The following is an 18,713-nucleotide window of genomic DNA, read 5'->3' as shown; positions in this document are numbered from 1 at the left end:
CAACCTCCATAGTCATCATTCTCTCTATCTTCATCATTGGTTTCAGTCCACAAAACCATCTTCATTCTCTTCATCTTCATATTGCTACATTCATCCTCTCCAAAACAATCTCAAATTCAAACCTAAATTTTTAGATCAACTTTCCTCAATCGAGATTTTATATCACCAAAACAATTAAAATAACCATAAAAACCCTTCCTTCTATGAGTTGCATCCCTCACTTGAATGTCCTAGAGACGAGATTGAGCCGTGAAACCCATCTTCCACACAAATTCCCTTTTCTCTAGGATCCGACATGGGGTCTGAGAGCACGTTCGGCGAAAGCATTTGTAGTGGAACGAATTCGACCATAAAAACTTTTTTTCCTTATGGTATTCACCCTTTTAGGTGATCCCCTCACTTCTGGTTCGACAATCGAACCCTTACTTCTATCAGAGATGAGATTGATCTGGGTTTGGGGCTGGGGTTGAGGTGGCTTAGATTTGTGCCCCCCCTCTCTCTCTCTCTCTCTCTCTCTCTCTCTCTCTCTCTCTCTCTCTCTCTCTCTCGTCTCTAAAACCTCTCTCTGATCTCTTTCTCTTGATGGGTTTGTTGGAAGATTGGCGGTGGGGTGGGGGATTTGGTGGACAATGAGAGTGGGGGTGGGGCGAGGGTTGCGATGGGGGTGGGGTTCTTCTCTTGGTTTTTTTGAATGTTGTTGTCAGTTTTCTTCATTGGGTTTCATGACTCTTCTTGACCAGATCTTCTTTTTATTGGTCAGGTTGTTCTTGGTGAGAAGGGAAGGAGAATTAGGGAGTTTACCTGAATTGCACATAAGAGGTTCAAGTTTCCTAAGAATAACGTGGAACTATATGCTGAGAAGGTGAATAGCAGAGGCCTTTGTGATGAGTCACTTTGCTACAAGCTCCTTGGTGGCTTTGCTGTACACATGGCTTGTTATGGTTTTTTGATATTTGTTATGGAAAGTGGTGCTAAGGGATGTGAGGTAAACGTCAGTGGAAAATTGAGGGCCAAGAGGGCCAAATCAATGAAGTTCAAGGATGGGTACATGATTTCTTATGGCCAACCACTCAATAATTACAATGAATCTGTAGTGAGACATATTCTCCTTAGACAGGTTTGCTTCTTTTCTTCATATATACCTTGTAGAATGTCATTATGTGCAACCATTTTTAAGTTGTTGATTCATTCTATTTTTTTCTGAGTGCTAGTCCTAATCATTTTTTGCATTACTGTTTCGTATGGTGTTTTTGGTATCAATGTGAAGATCATGCTCGATTAGGATCCTAAAGGTAAACATGGTCCCAAAACCCCCTCCTGAATATTGTCACAATCCATACTCCAAAGTAATCTTTGTAGCTCGATTGCGACATGATTTCGGCTGTTGTCTTTGGAAAATGATATTGAGCTTCCTGTTGCTCGAAAAATGTTTTGTATCTCAGCGCCTACTTTTGCTTGCATGAGGTGTTTTGTTGTCAAAAACTTGTTCAAGATTTTTATAGTTTCATTAACAATTTTAGACTTAAATATGTTTTTGTCCCTCTAATTATATCTAGTATTGGTTATGGTCTCTTTTTTTTGAGCTTCAAATTTTTTTTGGCATGAAGATGAAGATGAAAATTTGGATTCTTTTGATGAAGAAGATCAAGATTTGAGTTTTATGTGAAGTAGATGAAGATGAAAAAAAATTGAGATTCTGGTAAATTTTTTTAATTCATAATTTTAATTAAGATTTTTTATTTTTTATTTTAATATTTATTATTATATATTACGTGGTTGTTATGTGGATCAGTCCATGTGTCACTTCGTCCATTCTGTCCTACGAACTAACATGAAAGGAGCAAAATGACGAACGTGACCAACGATTGCAACTTTGAGTGCTTTATTAGCCATTTTTGGAGTTTAGGGACGAAAATACCCCGGGCCTACAACTTCTAGGACCATTTAGAAGATTCACTCAGTACTTACCAACTAGGGGTTGTTTTGGCCATGTAGGATGCTGAGTTGACCTGGTCTTTGGAAGGCTCCTCACATGGGGCAACTTCTAGACCAATCAATGCATAATTATTATGTTGAATGAGTTGTTGGTGGAAGTTAGGTCTATGGAAACAGGTGCGACAAGCCTAAAAGGCGCCTCAGCTGAGGCGGTTCTCTTTATGCAAGCAACACGCCTGGTTTGACACGCCTGTCATTCAGAACGTGTTCATGAGCCTGATGGCGAGTCTCCCAAGGCTGACAACGCCTCACATGAGGTGCGTCTTCACAAGGCTGCAGGAACACATCTTTTCAACATTGAATACGCCTTATACTAGGAGCCTTTCTCCCTTTAAACCCATTGTAAAACCTCTTCTTCCCACACTCTCGACTCATACTCTCAATTTCTCTACTAACATTATCAACTCCACTCCTTCTCATACTCTCAACCCTCGACTTCTTCTCATTTTGTTTATTGAGCACCGCTTCATTCCACTTATTCTTGAGATTATACTGATCTCATAATTTACCGTCCGCTACTTATTAACAGTTCAAAATTTACCCTAAGTAGTAGCTTTTCCCCGGGTTTTCATATTGTTTTTTTTTTTTGGATTTGTAGTTAAGTTCTACTTATTTTTCTTAATTGTTCTATTTAAGGAATGTGGTGATATATACACACCATCATTTACAGTTCCACTTAGCCCGAGCATCTCCTTCATTTGTCTTTCCTTCACTAGCAATGTTATATGTTGTTTCTTTTGTTGTAAGCATTGAGGTTTAGAATTTGTTACTTATGCATTTTCCATTTCTCCGTACCAACCTTGACTCTATGAATTCTAATAATGTGTTTGTTCATGTTTGTGATTGCAAGATCCCTACAAAGATCACCTTTGACAAAGCAATCAAAGTACGAATTCAGCTAAAGTTCAGTTGGCTTCAACCAAAACTTTGACTGAACTTTAATTTTCATTCGTATTTTGATTTTATATGATTAAATCTCCATTTTTCTATTTATTTTATAATGCACTCTCATATCCTAGTTATACTGTCATAATATACCAACCTACTACTACTGAAATTTTTTGATATGTAAATTGCCCATTTGTAGAATCATCTGTGGGGGAAAACTCCAACTCAGGATCCTCATCGTCATTATTTGAAGATAGCTTACTTGAATTCATCACCATCTTATATATACTAGTTGAGGCATGAATACCTGCATCACTTCAAATGTGGCACCAAAAAAGATTCCTTGAGAAAAGCAATTCGCATGCCACCCGCATCTATAACAAATGATTCCAACATTAATTTCTTATTTCTAGCAGCCCCCATTCTAGGAAAAGATCCACCGCATTTACTCATGAAATCATTATCTCGCATCCCAATGAGGGACTACCCATATGGCTAGTCGCTCCATGCACCGAAAATAGATCCTCCAAGCAATTTGCCTCTTGCATTTCCTGTGAATCACACTGGACAATCTCCACCCTAGAATTAGCGATGGCCACAACCCCTATGTCCTTAGAACCTTCAACCTCCAAGACAAATTCGTCGCTAGCACCAGGGTCTCCACCGTTATGTGATATAACCACAACCGGATCATTAGACCGTATAAGACTCAAATTTACATTTACCACCCACTTCTAAAAGCTAGTGAATTGTCCTGAATAATATTAATTTTAACTATCTTACCATCAATTAAAACACATAAATCTTCTCTTCAACAAATGAGGATTCAGTACGGAATACTTACTGAAGTATTTTCTTAATAAAACAAGTTCCAATTGAAAACATATTAAGTTTCTCCACATTGAAAAAACATTTTATAGAATTTGGGATGCATAAATTGTACATTTTTAAACAAAATCAGAAGATTATTTGTGCTCTTCTAACTTAAAGTTGAAGATCATGTTTGGCTGCTGATCATTTTCCCAAGGAATCTGCAGATTAGTGTCCTCTAGTTGGCCAATAGGTGAAATAACTCCTTCATAGTGATTCATTTCAACATCTAAAAGACTTTCAAGAGTCGATGATGACTTTAGTTCATGAAAAGGAACTGAGTTGAGAGGGCTAAATCGGCTAATTACCTGCATTTGCAATTCAGGAAAATCATTATTTACTGCTAAAAAGGTGTATTGATTTGTTATCGAGCTAATTCATAACTTACCTGATTTGGGTAAGAGCTGTTGTTTAAGTTCGGTGATCCCATTTTAGTTTGGAATTCCCCATACTGATAAAGGGTGCCAAAATTAACTGAAGAAGTCTCTGGCTTTGGACATGGTTGATGATGTACTAGACATAAGTCTGGAAGGTTATTTCTTGGAACACCAAACATGGATCCTTCTGACCTTGGTTGAGATAAAAAGTATGGAAAAGAGTTATTGAGAGCAACGGGGCTTGGATTAGATGTCAGAAATAACTCTAAGGAGTTAATGGTAGGAATATAATCTTCTGGTGTTTCTTGGAGGGTAAGACATGGATTTAAGGGCTTATACTCAGAAGTTCCATACATGGAGCCCTTTGGCCTCGGTTGAGACATAATAGATAAATTTGAGAGGTTGATGCTTGTCATGATATCTTCAGGCCTTATCTGTGGGAAGAATGAGGGCCCTAAGAGACACTTTTCTGTTGTGGGCTCCAATCTGTTTTGCTGAGGACCTGAAACTGCATTTGTTTGATAGGCATGAGTGAGGCCACTTCTAGGATTTCTATTAACTAATATGTCCGGAATAGAAGTATAGGATTTCCAATTTTCAGTCCTTCCATACATATTCTCAAGTGGGGAATCAAATTTTCCCATTGACTTTGTTAGATCAAAAGTGCCCATGGTTCCACTTTGATTAGAGATCTCAGATCCAATTCTATTTTTATCTTGGATATTGTCACATAATAAGCTACTCAAAATACTAGGTTTAGAAGCATTCCAGTTGGAATTCGTAAAGATCTTCTTTCCCTTGTAATCTGCATCCTTGTTATTAACATTACCAGCAAGGGTGTTGACCTTTTTGAGTTGTTGGGTTGCAGTACCAGGAATAATCAATGGCTTATTAAGAAGGGGTAGTGATAAGGAAGACATTTGAACACCATTAAAGGTGTTTGATTGTGTTTGTGCTTGTGGAGAACACCGATGGATAGTTTGAGTGGCTGAAACATTTCCAAGGAGGTTTGAGGTTGGAGTATTTACATCCTTAAGTTTCTCAAACTTTGAGGATTCTAGTTTTTTGGCAGCAAACTTTTGAACGGCTGGTCCTTGATCTTCCACAAACTTAAATAAACTATCTTTGTAATTACTAGGATCGTTGTTCAGCTGCAACGACAACGTGAAATATGAATAGAATTATTGTTTTATCTAAAGATATAAAATTACAAGTTCATATTTCTATTTCTAGATTACCCACTTATGTGATTTTTTTGGTGGAAAAACTTACTTGAATGTTTGGCTTGTCTGAGTTAAAAAACTCTGAAACCAAAGTCTTTTCTCTTGGAGGCCAATACATGTTCCTCTTATTTTTTCCAAGAATGGTAGTTACATTGCGAACTTGTCTTCCTTCCTGCATAAGATTTGAAATGGTATGGAAAATTGAAGAGATCAACAAATTACAAAACATGCAATGGAATCGAATATGTAATGATAAGAAAATTGCGAGTCTCAAAGCTTGATATGAGTATAGATGAAACAAAGCTATTAACAATGTCAATTTTTTACCATATTGAGTAATATCTTACTATTTCGACAAAAGTATTAAAAAGTGGGATATATTGGATTTTATTGAACAAATATTTGTTAGCAAAGTGGATGCTAGATAAAAATATTATAACCAATACTTAAACCTATGACAAAATACTTTATTTAGAGAATTTTTTCCAGACTACAATATTTTGTACACGCCTTAAGCAAAAGCCATAGCAGAGATTTCAAACAATGATATAAGAATAATTTTATTACTTCATATTTTCATATTTTGCTTTAACTTTATTATTTTATTGTGATATGAGACGATTCTATTCCATAATAGAAATTTTAACTTATTACTATACTTTATAACTATATTAAATGCTTACTTATGAACATTTATAGCATAAAATTGACATGGTTAAAAATTATAGTAATAAATAACAAACTTTGTTGCATAAAATTATAAACCAAGCTCAAGAAATTATAAGAAATATGAACTTACCATTATTTTAATTGTGCGTTTTAGATATGGAAGCTAAGAAAATGATAGGAATGAGAAACAACACACATGGATTGAAGAAACCAATTTACAAAGTACCTTTCTCTTGAGTCCCTTCTCAGTTAGTCCGTGCTTTTCATACTTGGTAAAGTCATTCGAGGGATCCACTGTACCAATCTTTGCCTTTCCTTTGTTTCTTTTATTAACATGGTAGAACGAGTTGTTCGGTATAGGTAATGCTAACACCAACTTCCTTCCTTTTCCAGGGTGATTCTTCTCTTCCGAAGCAACGATTCCGCTTATCTTTCTCCTTCCAAAAGATTCAACTCTATCTTCCCCTATGTCGATCTCTGTAATGCCTTTGTTTCTTTCGGCAATAAGGTTGAATGAGTTTTTCATTTTTTGGAATACCAAAATTTCAACTTCCTTTCTTTCTCTTGATGCTTCTTCTCTTCTAAATCGACAATTCTGCTGTTCTTTGTATTTTCAATTTCACCTTGAAATCTCTCTGCTTTTCTTCTAGCTCATATATATATATATGAGATTTGTTATGATACTCTCACTACTATTTTAGAAGGAGCATTATAGCATCCAACACCTTTTTCTCTTAGACAAAAATATCCCTACTTTTTCTTATTAAAAATAGTTAAATTATGAGTTTTTGGTAATTTTGCATACCTTATTTCTCTTCTCTCTTTATTTATGTTTTCCCCCTTAAATTTCTCTCTCACATCCCCTTCTCCCAATGTGCGCCACTACCATAAGCTTCAACTATCATCTTCATACTCAACCACCTCGTGAAGCAAGCTTTGTTAAGTTAAAATTCATAGAATATTGCAAAATTAATTGATGTCTATTTTACAGAGACCACCTCAACTCTCAATTCGTGATTCACGAAAGACAAATGATTGTGAAATGTTCTATTTAACTTTATCTCTTTTTTTTAAAGGGAAGGAAAAATTATTTAAGCGTTATGATTGTTAAGGAAAGTTATTAAATTCTAAGACGCAGGATATAGGAGAACTGGAACAGGTTAATCAGAAGATGGAGAAGGAGAAAGAGAAGGAGAAGAGAGGAATTAAAGGAAAAGAAGGTCATAAATGAGGAGAGAGAATTTTTTAGTCCTAATTTTTTTTAAGTTTGGATAAGTAAAATTACCAAAAACTAATAATTTAACTATTTAAAAGGGAAAACTTACCTACATTTCCTTATGTACAATTTTTGTTGTTCTCTAATTAAAATGTGACAAGTGGATTCCTTTTTCCACATCGGATGCTAACAAATCTCCACCCACTTCGTGAATATTATCACTTCTCTCACTGCTCTCTGTTTACGCCTCCAAGCAAGATGCTCCACCACTAATCGCAAGTGGATAACCCAGTAATTGCTCCACCACTATGGAATTTATGAAATCTATCTATCTATCTATACTATATATAAAAGCAGAGTTTCTGCAGCCTTGAGGGCAAATCAGTAATTCAATAAGCCAATGTACATGAACTTCAATTTTGACATGGTTATTTTAGTAAATCTCCAAATAATTATACTGCAACTCAATCTTAGCCGTCCATTGATTTTAATCTTTACGGTCCTTGCGGATTGCCCTATCGCATTCGCTCCAGTAGATTTCTGTTTCCATTCTATCATCCCATCTGATGTTTACGTTTTTGTTCTGCAATCAAGGCTTCAGTTTCAATTCCACCACCTCTTTAAACCCCCATTCATTTTGTTCCAGTATTAAGGTGGGTCATGGGTGATCGTTTCATTCGCTCTGAACATTCCCCCTTTCGTTAGATTGTCTACATCAGAGAGATCAGTTTCGGCTTTGCATTGAATCCATGCCTAATTTCCAGGTTTTGGAGCATTTTCTTTTCAGAGAAGCTTAGAAATTTGGTGTAGCAGAACACGAATTCTCAAGGACTGAAATGGATAGGTGTGGTTTCTTTCCTTTTTTCTCTCATACAATCTTCTTAAATTTTGGTTCTTATGTTTTTACCTTTTGAGGATGCAAACTCAAAATGATTTCTTTCTCTTCTATGGTCCTGAATGTGATATTGATGGCGCACCTGGCGACAGAATTGAAGCAGCGGCTGCAACGCAGCCCCGTCCTCTCTCTGCTGATATGAAATCGGTGTCTGCAGAATTTAATCGCTCATGGATTTGCCTTTGGCCATAGAGGAAGAAGGATCAACTTGAAGGTAACCTACAATGTTATGTACTTCTTTCTTTGGTTTTGATTGATATTATACCTTTTAAAGCTGAATGATGAAAGTGAAATAGATCGATTAACCTTGAGGATGATGACACAGTGAATGTTGAAGCTTTCATCAATAAAACATCATTCTTGGCTAGCAATGGTCAGCATGAAGTACTGAGTTTAAAGTGCAAGGTCTGCTATTCCATGTATTTTTTGTTATTTATATGATTTTCTTCTCTTGATTTTCCTTTGTTTGCATTTGTAGTACATATGTATTGGATCACTTTCTTTTGTTCTTCACAAATCAGGTGCTTCATTCTTCTGTTTGTGCTTCTCTGGGAATTTTCAGAAATCTCCAACCAAATATCAAGTGAGTAAAATTTTTTTATTTGCAGTACATGTTTTGTCCTTCTTCCCTCACTGTGTTTGTTGTTCTTCCCTCTGTGTGTATTATCCTTCACTACTATTGTGTCTGAAATTGCAGCCCTTGCTGCTTTACAGATTACAATTCTGCAAGTGTTTCTCCTCTTTTTGTACCCTTTTTCTTTGACTAAATTGCATGCAAATGTTGGTGCTCTTATTCTACTTCCATATATCTAAATTGAACCCTTTAACCTTATTCTACAGCTTCGTTTTAACCTCTTTTCTTTCTTTTCTTCTAAGTTGAAATCATATAACTATTAAGTCATGCTATTTTTCATTTAACTATTTCTAAATTTTGAGAAATGGTGAGAGCTTTGCTATTGCTAACTACCACTGCACTTGCAACTACTATTCTTAGCGAGTACAAATAAACGATGCAAAATCTAGCTAGATCCATTCATCCTCTCCACTCCATGTATCGCTTTGGCTTCCTTCATGAAAATACGGTTCTCGCACAGGACAGATGTCGAACGTGATGCTGGGACAACCGGTTCGACAACTGACTAACAGTAACAAAACCAGAAAAATAATAAAGTAGAACACAGAAGATTGGTAACCCAGTTCGGTGAAACTTCACCTACGTCTGGAGGGTTTGCATGCACCCAAAGAAAGGAAATCCACTATCTCAAGATTCAGGAATTACAGACACTCATGAACAACTCAGTTCATAGTTCACTTCCTAATCTACCCAGTGTATTTCTACTTAGAATCTCAACCTAAGTATGAGAGCCCCTCTCACTTTCTCTCAATCACTGCCACAGTGATTGGTGAACAACAATAACACAGAGTTTGTTTGACACTCAAACACAACACAGAACTGAAACTTGCTTTATAGAATCAGGGGGCAAGAACAGTTCACAAATAACAGGAACAAAACACAACTTACAATCCTAAAACACTTGATCTTCAATCTTAGCTCTGGTGACTCACGTTTTAGGTCTTTGTTCTATTTATACTTCGGCAGAGGCGGCACTAGGGTTTCTTGGGCTGAAGAACAACTCTTATCCAACTCATATCAGCACAGAATCTTCCAAGATATGATATGAGTGATTAACAACTTAAGAATAGAAACAAATCTCCAATCACTGATTTGTTCCAACAATAAACAACCCGCGTATATCTCCCTTTAATAAGTTACTTGAATCTCAAGTAATAACAAATCACATCCTCCAAACCAATAACAAAAGGGACCCACATTGCACGCCAGTCAGGACAAATGTCCTGGCCTTCACAAAAGCAGATGTCACAACATCGGCTAGGACATCAGGTTGTTTTTAACAAAATGTATGACAACAAAGGAACAACAATCTCCCCCTTTGTCAAATTTTGTCTAAAAACAACTTCACAACCAGAGAGGGTAAATCACATAGAGTCAGCAGCGGAAAAAAAACTCCCCCTCAAATCAATGCATCTTTGTAGCCAACCATAGAGGAACCCCCCCCTCAAATGATGCATCCATGTGGACTGCTTGAAGTATAAATACCATATGCATAGCAGCACACACACTAACTATCCAACAAGTGTAAACTAGAAAACCAGTAGCAACTTGAACAGTAGCAGCTTGAACATAAACCAGTTACTAGCCTTGTCTTGAAAGAGTCTTCAACTTATTACAGACCAAAGCTAACACTTGCAAATCACACATAGTCTTCACAGCAACAGAAACAACACAGATTCTTCACCAAACTACTCCCCCTTTTTAACACAAATTTGGCAAAGGTAGCACAGCATAAACAAACCATCACTTCTAAGACCAGAATGACAACAATTCATGAACACTTTCAATAACTGACTTCTTACAAACGGTAGATGGTTCAGAACCCAAGGCAGATTGATGGATTTGGAGATCAAGTTCAGATGTGTCAACAATGGGGTTTGGATTTCTAGCAGAGGGTTCCATATTCACATCTGAAGTAGTCTCAACTAATGTCTCAACATGAGGTTCAACATTGGGAACAGAAACAGATTCAACTGATATCTCATGAATCACATTAGGCACAATAACATTAGGATCTGCACTTACAGATTCACCTATGCTTGCATGAACAGTTCTGGTGCATTTGAGACTTCAAGAGAACTTGCAGCAACAAATTTCTTCCTCCATTCCTTCATAACATCTACACCAGAACTCGGAGATTTAAGAAGAGCAACATCCTTTGAATATGATCTATTCACCCTAGATGGCTGTGGAGACATCTCTTCCTCGCCGAAGAACTTGACTCTAACTCCTTCTTTAGGTTTCCACTCTTTCCTTGATGAAGCTACTTGTGGATTAGTCCTTGGTTGATCATGAGACTGAGGATATCCATATAGCTTGTAACAGTAGGGCCTTATATGACCAAGTTTGCCACAGTGATGACATCTCCAAGTAAATTTCTTGGATTTTCTGAACTGAGGGTACACATGTCGTACAGAATGACATTGGGTCTGACATTGGTTGCTTAGTTTGCTTTTCAGATGAAGCAGACTTCTTTGCACTCTTGTAGCTGAAGCCTATCCCCTCCATATCTCCAACTGTTTTCCCAACTTCCATAATCTCCTCTAACACATTAGTGCTTTTATTCATCATACGAATAGACTTTTTCATACCTTCAAGCTTTGAGTTCAGTAATGTTACCTCCTCCTGCAGTTTTACATTAGTGATCTGAAGTTTCTCATTCTCCTCACGCAACTTGCTGATGGTCTTTACTTCTTCTTGCAAACTGGAGTTATTACTCTGAAGTTGCTTCTTCTCAGCAATCAAATCTTTGACTTCTTTTCTTATTTTCTCACCATACGTACATGATTCCTCCCACTTAGCCAGCAACAATTTGTAGGTTTCAACTAGTTCTTGCTCATCACCATCACTTGACTCAGCATCAGAATAGCACTTCCCAATGAGAGCCTTTACATGAATAGCCTTGGTTGTATCATTCTCATGTTTGTCTTTGAGTTGAAATTCAGTATTCTTCACATTGTCCGACACATTGTCCAGGACATTTGTATTTGACATTCTGCCCAAACTCTTCAACGCTTTGTTAAGTAATGATACAGCTTCTGCAATGTTTGCATTAGTATCCTTGTCCCTCTGATCTTCATCTTCTTCAGTGTTGGACACAAAAGTTATACTCTTCGCCTTCTTCTCATATCTACCATTAAGAGACATCTCAAAGGTTTGCAAGGAACCAATGAGTTCATCAACCTTGATGTTACTGATGTCTTGGGCTTCTTCAATGGCAGTTACCTTCATATCAAACCTCTTGGGGAGAGACCTAAGAATCTTTCTTGCTAACTTTTCTTCAGACATGGGTTCCCCTAGGGCAAAAGAAGAGTTGGCTAGATCCCTTATACGCATGTGAAACTCATATATGGATTCATCCTCATTCATCTTCATAGTCTCAAACTGAGTTGTAAGAAGCTGAAGCTTTGACATACGAACTCTTGATGTTCCTTCATGGGCAGTCTTGAGAATCTCCCATGCTTCTTTAGCCACAGTACATGTGTTGATTAACCTGAACATATTTTTGTCAACTCCATTAAAAATAGCATTCAAGGCTTTGGAGTTTCCAAGAGCTTCGTCATCTTCTTTCTTTGTCCACTTATCTTCAGGCTTCAATTCAGTTGTGGATGCTATCACAGGATGTTTCCACCCCTTGACTATTGCCTTCCATGTTATACTGTCCATAGATTTGAGAAAAACCACCATTCGAGCCTTCCAGTAGTCATAATTGGTACCATCCAAAATTGGTGGCATATAGATTGATCTTCTTCCATCCATAATGTTGTCCTTGAGAACAGTATATATTCCCTGGAGCTCACCCAACAGAATAGGGTGCCTGCTCTGATGCCAATTGAAAATACGGTTCTCGCACAGGACAGATGTCGAACGCGATGCTGGGACAACCGGTTCGACAACTGACTAACAGTAACAAAACCAGAAAAATAATAAAGTAGAACACAGAAGATTGGTAACCCAGTTCGGTGAAACTTCACCTACGTCTGGAGGGTTTGCATGCACCCAAAGAAAGGAAATCCACTATCTCAAGATTCAGGAATTACACACACTCATGAACAACTCAGTTCATAGTTCACTTCCTAATCTACCCAGTGTATTTCTACTTAGAATCTCAACCTAAGTATGAGAGCCCCTCTCACTTTCTCTCAATCACTGCCACAGTGATTGGTGAACAACAATAACACAGAGTTTGTTTGACACTCAAACACAACACAGAACTGAAACTTGCTTTATAGAATCAGGGGGCAAGAACAGTTCACAAATAACAGGAACAAAACACAACTTACAATCCTAAAACACTTGATCTTCAATCTTAGCTCTGGTGACTCACGTTTTAGGTCTTTGTTCTATTTATACTTCGGCAGAGGCGGCACTAGGGTTTCTTGGGCTGAAGAACAACTCTGATCCAACTCATATCAGCACAGAATCTTCCAAGATATGATATGAGTGATTAACAACTTAAGAATAGAAACAAATCTCCAATCACTGATTTGTTCCAACAATAAACAACCCGCGTATATCTCCCTTTAATAAGTTACTTGAATCTCAAGTAATAACAAATCACATCCTCCAAACCAATAACAAAAGGGACCCACATTGCACGCCAGTCAGGACAAATGTCCTGGCCTTCACAAAAGCAGATGTCACAACATCGGCTAGGACATCAGGTTGTTTTTAACAAAATGTATGACAACAAAGGAACAACACTTTATCTGTCTCGGCCCTCCTATTTATTCGTTCCAGCCACTCCGTTGTTTCTCTTGACGCTACAGAATGTGTCTCCTCTCCCAAAAATATGGCAAGGTAAGAAAATCCTTTCTTTTCCCTTTATTTTTGCTAGATACTGAGAGATAATGCTGCAGGTTTTGGGGCTTGCAGGGGTGATAGAAGGGATAGAAACTTAGAAAGGGCTCGCATAGATGTGTTGACATGAAGAGAAAAGCATGTCATGACCGTAACCGTTGGGTTTTTTACACATGAGGGATATGTGTTGTTTTCTTTAGCAAATTAGTGCAGTATACTTTGGAGTTATTTCAATGGCAAAATCAGTATACTTTTCTTTAATTTTAAGGTCCATATCTTATGTTAGATAATCATTTTGAATAATAATTTGATCAGGCCATTTGCAAGGAGTACAATCAAGAAGTTAGAGCTGCAATATAAGTAGAGAGAGCTGCACGGGACTTGCTCAAATCATAGCGTCAGGAAATGGATTCAGTTTTATCTACAATGAACTGATTAAACAATGCAATTTCTACTGGAGACATAGATGGCAAGGTTAGGTTTTTTATTTTTTTACAGCTATGCCATTACACATGAAAGTTATCTACTAAATATAATGATACTATTCATTTTTTATCTCTATATACCCTATTGAGAGAAATGGAGGTAGGAAAAGTTGTTTGGACAGTTTTTAGTGAGGGGATAGTTTAGAAGTTTTGCTTTTTGTGGCCATTTGATTCTTTTATGTGGAGTTTCTGGTGTTTTTTCAACTCTCATTTAGGGACATCAATGATTTATATGGGTCCTCTGCTAATACTGCACATGTATATGGAAGCTTCTCAAATGCTATTAATGATCAACGTGTGGAATATCAGTGAGACATTGAAATGGATGATAAAAAACATAAGTTACCAAATTAAATTGTCTTCAATAATGATCCAAATTAAACACAATAAAGTGTCTTAAATAAATATAAAGATGCCATGTGGATAATAAAAAAAACATGAGTTACAAAGTTTAATTGTCTTCAAAAGTTATATAGCAGTTATAGAATTTGTACCGTTTAATAAGGAATTTAAATACGGCTTTAAAGTGGATAATAATGATAAAAAAAATTGACCAAAACAAAGTGTATTGAATAAATATACACCTTTTTTTAATATTTTGTATTTTAAGCAATCTGCTCTCTTTTTTGTCGCATTTCTTCTATTTTGGTCCAGCCACACAGAATTGTGTCTTGCTTATCTTTTGATTTTCTACTACCTCCCTGATTAAATTAGATTCCAATTATTCCTTAGATTTTGAAAGAAGTACTTGAGTCATTGAAGAAAGGTAAAGATTGATCTCTCTATATACCTTCCATGTATGTGTTGTCTAAGATCATTTATCTTATTCGTAGGTCTGATTGATTAGTACTAAAATTTAACATCACCCTCAAAGTACCTCTTTTATATGAACCTGCCATAGAAAGTTTATAAACCCTCTTTATGGCATTACATTGAGGACAACATCTTAATCTTATCTTAAATATTTATCAAAGAAATTTTTTTGAATGGTGTCTTATAATTAGGACGGAGGGAGTAATTAGTCAGGGATCAAATCTTAACTGTGTACCTTTCAATCTTAGCTGTGCGTTTCTATTGTCTTTCCTTTCAGTTCAATATAACCCGTAAACTTCCTAAATTCGTAATCCCCTTCCACCTTCCCAAACACTTCATCTTTATCGTCTTTCCACCAGCCACAATCTTTTTCTTTCCAAGACCATCAATAACTTCTTGCTCTTCCTCTTTTCACAAACCTGAATAATACAACTGTCAGTCTCACATAGCTGTTGTTTTAGTGATTTATGTTTTTTTGTTGGACTCATGTGTTCCTTTGCATTTCAGGTTTATGTTTATTTGGGGATGTTGTGTCTATCAAACTTCATGCTGGCAATGTATATGGTTTTGCTCAATTTGGACTTGGTTTTCTGTTTTTATTTCCTCCCTTAATTTTTAATGCATAAATCTTTATGGAGTTGCTCTATTGTTTTTGAAACTAAATGGACATGGTTTTGCTCAACTTGATATGCTTTTAGTTACATCATTTGGTTTGAAATTTCTGAAAATTGTTATTGCCACAGTTAACCGGCAAAGTTAGCCTCTTATCAAAATTATGTTTACATTGCTTTGGCTTTTCAAATGTGTTCTTTGTAAGTGACATAGAATTTGTCTTTCGTTTTTAGGTTCTCGGAAATGATGTTGCAGCTTCTGAATTCTATAAAGACAATATCATTTTCAATTACAGTGGAGGCCATGGACATGGTGGTAATTCACAGGATGCTTGGGAGCATTTAGGTCCAAATGAACTTTCATACTAGCATTGGGGGGAAGTAGTTGAAACTGAAAGCAGAGGTCATCCAACTGATACTAATACATGTTTGCCTTTAGTCAAGTACAAAACTGGGAAATATCAACATGGAAGCAATGAATCATGTGTTATTTACCGGGTGGACTATGACACTGGTGAGTCCTTCACAGATCTTTCATGCAAACATCTTTACCATCCTTAGTGCATTAACAATTGGTTGAAAATAAACAAGGTTTGCCATGTTTGCAATACTGAGGTATCTACTTCTGGGAGCAACTTATAGGAGAATTCTGTAGTTCTCCCACTTCCTTCGCTTCAAATTGAAGAAAAATTGTGCAAGTTGGGTATACCCTTATTTTAGTAGCATTGCTTTGTCAGTGTGATAATCATTGTGCTTTACTGTATCAAGCTCCTACGTTTTAAATGTAACTTTAACTTTTGGATTCAGCTCTCTAAGGTTGTCTCTTTTTATTTTTTAAATGGAATGACGGGCATTAGTAGCCAGTTTTTAAGGTCATTGTGCTTGTTCAACTTTCTTTCCTCAGGTTAGTTAAGCAAGTCTTGCGTCCATTTAAATTTCAAAGAAATAGTTCCCTAAGTGCTACTTTTTTATGTATAATTTTCTTTTGAACAACGGATCCATGTTTTTTTTTCCAGAAAAAAAAGAGATAAACTTAAAATAGGGAAAAACAAAGGTTCAGGAAGAGGTAAATTTAAAGACAAAGGTGCTGAAGTTTGTATTACAAATATGTTGAAGCTACCTTATCACAGGTAGAAAAGACATTTTGCATTCCAAAGAAGTCATTTAGACAAGTAAGCTAGGCCAACAGGACCATCAAAGACCTATAACATGAACTGTCTATGTAATTATTCCTGGGTGCAAATTTAAGAGACCAACATTCTTAATTACAAGGCTACGTCGAAATTCATATGCTTTCTAATCTTAGACCAGATTTCATTATTATGCTTATAACATAAATCTGAAGTCATCTCCTTTTGCAATTGTTTTCCTCTACCATATACTACAGTTTTGTGAATACCCAATATTGCACCAGATTTTGTAAAAGTGAGCTCCATATGCGCATTAAGATTGTACGGTACAATTTGTGCCCAATACTATTGTTCGTCGGTACAAAAGAGAAAGAGAAGAATAGCAAATCAATATTTCTTTTACCAAATTGCATAAAGGGACATAAGTTACAAAATAAAGGGGCTTCAATAAAATATTGAATGTGAATCCTTCAAGTTTCAATTAATGATTAATAAATGTAACAAATTATGAAAAATTAATTTTTTTTTGGTGTTTGACAAGTTTTTAACCTGTTTGAGATACGTTGGTGGTCTGATTAAGGATAGGATAAATAAGATATATAAAGTGTTCGTAAATTTTGAATTATAAGAATCTTGATTAAAAACAATTTACATTAATAATTTTAAAAATAATAGTAGCATCAGACTATTAAATTTGAATATAAAAAACTAAATTAAATATAAACAATACAAACTCAAACACATTTATGTAAAAAAAAACATTTCAGATTATGTTTTTTTATAACGAAAATAAGTTTTATTATTTAATTCATATACTTTTTCCAGATAAAAGTAACAAAAATAACACATTTAAACATTTTTACGCTAAAAACAAAAAAGAATATCCTCCGTGCATCCCACGGGTCACAATACTACCTGAAAAACATGTGAAATAATACGCTCTCAGTTTTATTCTCAATAAAATAATGTCAATTGCAAAAAAAAAAAAACCTAGCGCATCAATGTTACTTCAACTAGCTGAAATAAACTAATCAATAGACACAAAATTAATATTAATCTACCATTTAAAACAACAGGACAAAAGATAAAAACAAAACAACAACACAAAAAAACAAATACAAACATTTAAGGCTTAATTGCACTTTTAGTCCCTCAACTTTGACCTTTCTACAAAAACCGTCCCCCAACTAAGAAATTAACAAAAAGCATTCCTGAAGTTACCCTCTGTTAGCACATTTGGTCCCTTTAGTATTTTTCATCCAAAATCTAACGGTCCGAGTGATCAAAATGCAATTAAGTCAACTTCCTCACCATCGTGACCTACACTTTTGGTCCCCCAATTTTCGCAGGATTAATTTTTGCTAAAGGGACCAAATGTGTTAACGGAGGGTAACTTCGGGGATTAATTTTTGCTAATTTCTTAGTTGGGGGAAAATTTTGACAGAAAAGATAAAGTTGGGGTCCAAAAGTGCAATTAAGCCGATATTTAATAAAAAGAACCGATTTAATAAAAAAAATACAAAGTCAAAAAATGAATATCCCCGTGCATCGCACGGGTAAAAAGTACTAGTAAAATATAAGGATGCAGATTAACTGGGTTTAAAATATATATTTTGAAAAATATTAACTTCAAAATATCTAATAATACGTGTCATATTTGTGTTGGTTAAGTATGAGACTGTTTTAAAACTGTCTTAATTGGGACAGTACTAAAAAATTACCCCCCTTTTTCTTCTAAATTCCTAATCTTTCTTACCGGTGGAACGTCACGACATCATTTAGTTACCCGCGACTGCCTGATCTATTGTTGCATACGGCGAGCCACGACGAATACAAACAAGATCCAGTTAGTTCAGGTTAAATTAAAACTGAATTAGTTGCAATTTGTTTAATTTAAGTTCAGCGTGAGTGTAACCAGTTAACCAAACTTAGATTGGTTTGGTTTGGTTTCAACAAGCAGATTCATTATTTGATCCGATATCCTCCCCTAATATTTTTTGCCTCACTCTCAATGAACGCCCTATAAGCAATTCCCAGCGTTTTGAACGTGGACTCAACACACTAAAATGGATCCTTAGTTAAAGTAAAGACAAGATTAATTAAGCGT

The 18,713-nt window shown here is 35.9% G+C and overlaps 2 long non-coding RNA genes across 2 annotated transcripts; both read left to right on the top strand.

Moving 5' to 3' along the window:
• Nucleotides 1–31: 31 nt before the first annotated feature.
• LOC130716696 (uncharacterized) lies at nt 32–5,586 on the top strand. The gene is made up of 3 exons (XR_009012125.1): nt 32–664; nt 761–1,699; nt 4,999–5,586. It is a non-coding gene; the product is annotated as an uncharacterized LOC130716696 (long non-coding RNA).
• Nucleotides 5,587–13,883: 8,297 nt separating this feature from the next.
• LOC130720675 (uncharacterized) lies at nt 13,884–16,334 on the top strand. Its single transcript, XR_009013214.1, has 3 exons — nt 13,884–14,041; nt 15,373–15,422; nt 15,711–16,334. It is a non-coding gene; the product is annotated as an uncharacterized LOC130720675 (long non-coding RNA).
• The last annotated feature ends 2,379 nt before the right edge of the window (nt 16,335–18,713 follow it).

The sequence above is a fragment of the Lotus japonicus genome, chromosome 5 (genome assembly GCF_012489685.1).
Source record: "Lotus japonicus ecotype B-129 chromosome 5, LjGifu_v1.2".
Taxonomy (NCBI): Eukaryota; Viridiplantae; Streptophyta; class Magnoliopsida; order Fabales; family Fabaceae; genus Lotus; species Lotus japonicus.
Note: the sequence above shows the minus strand (reverse complement) of the source record. Positions and strands in the feature narration are given on the sequence as shown.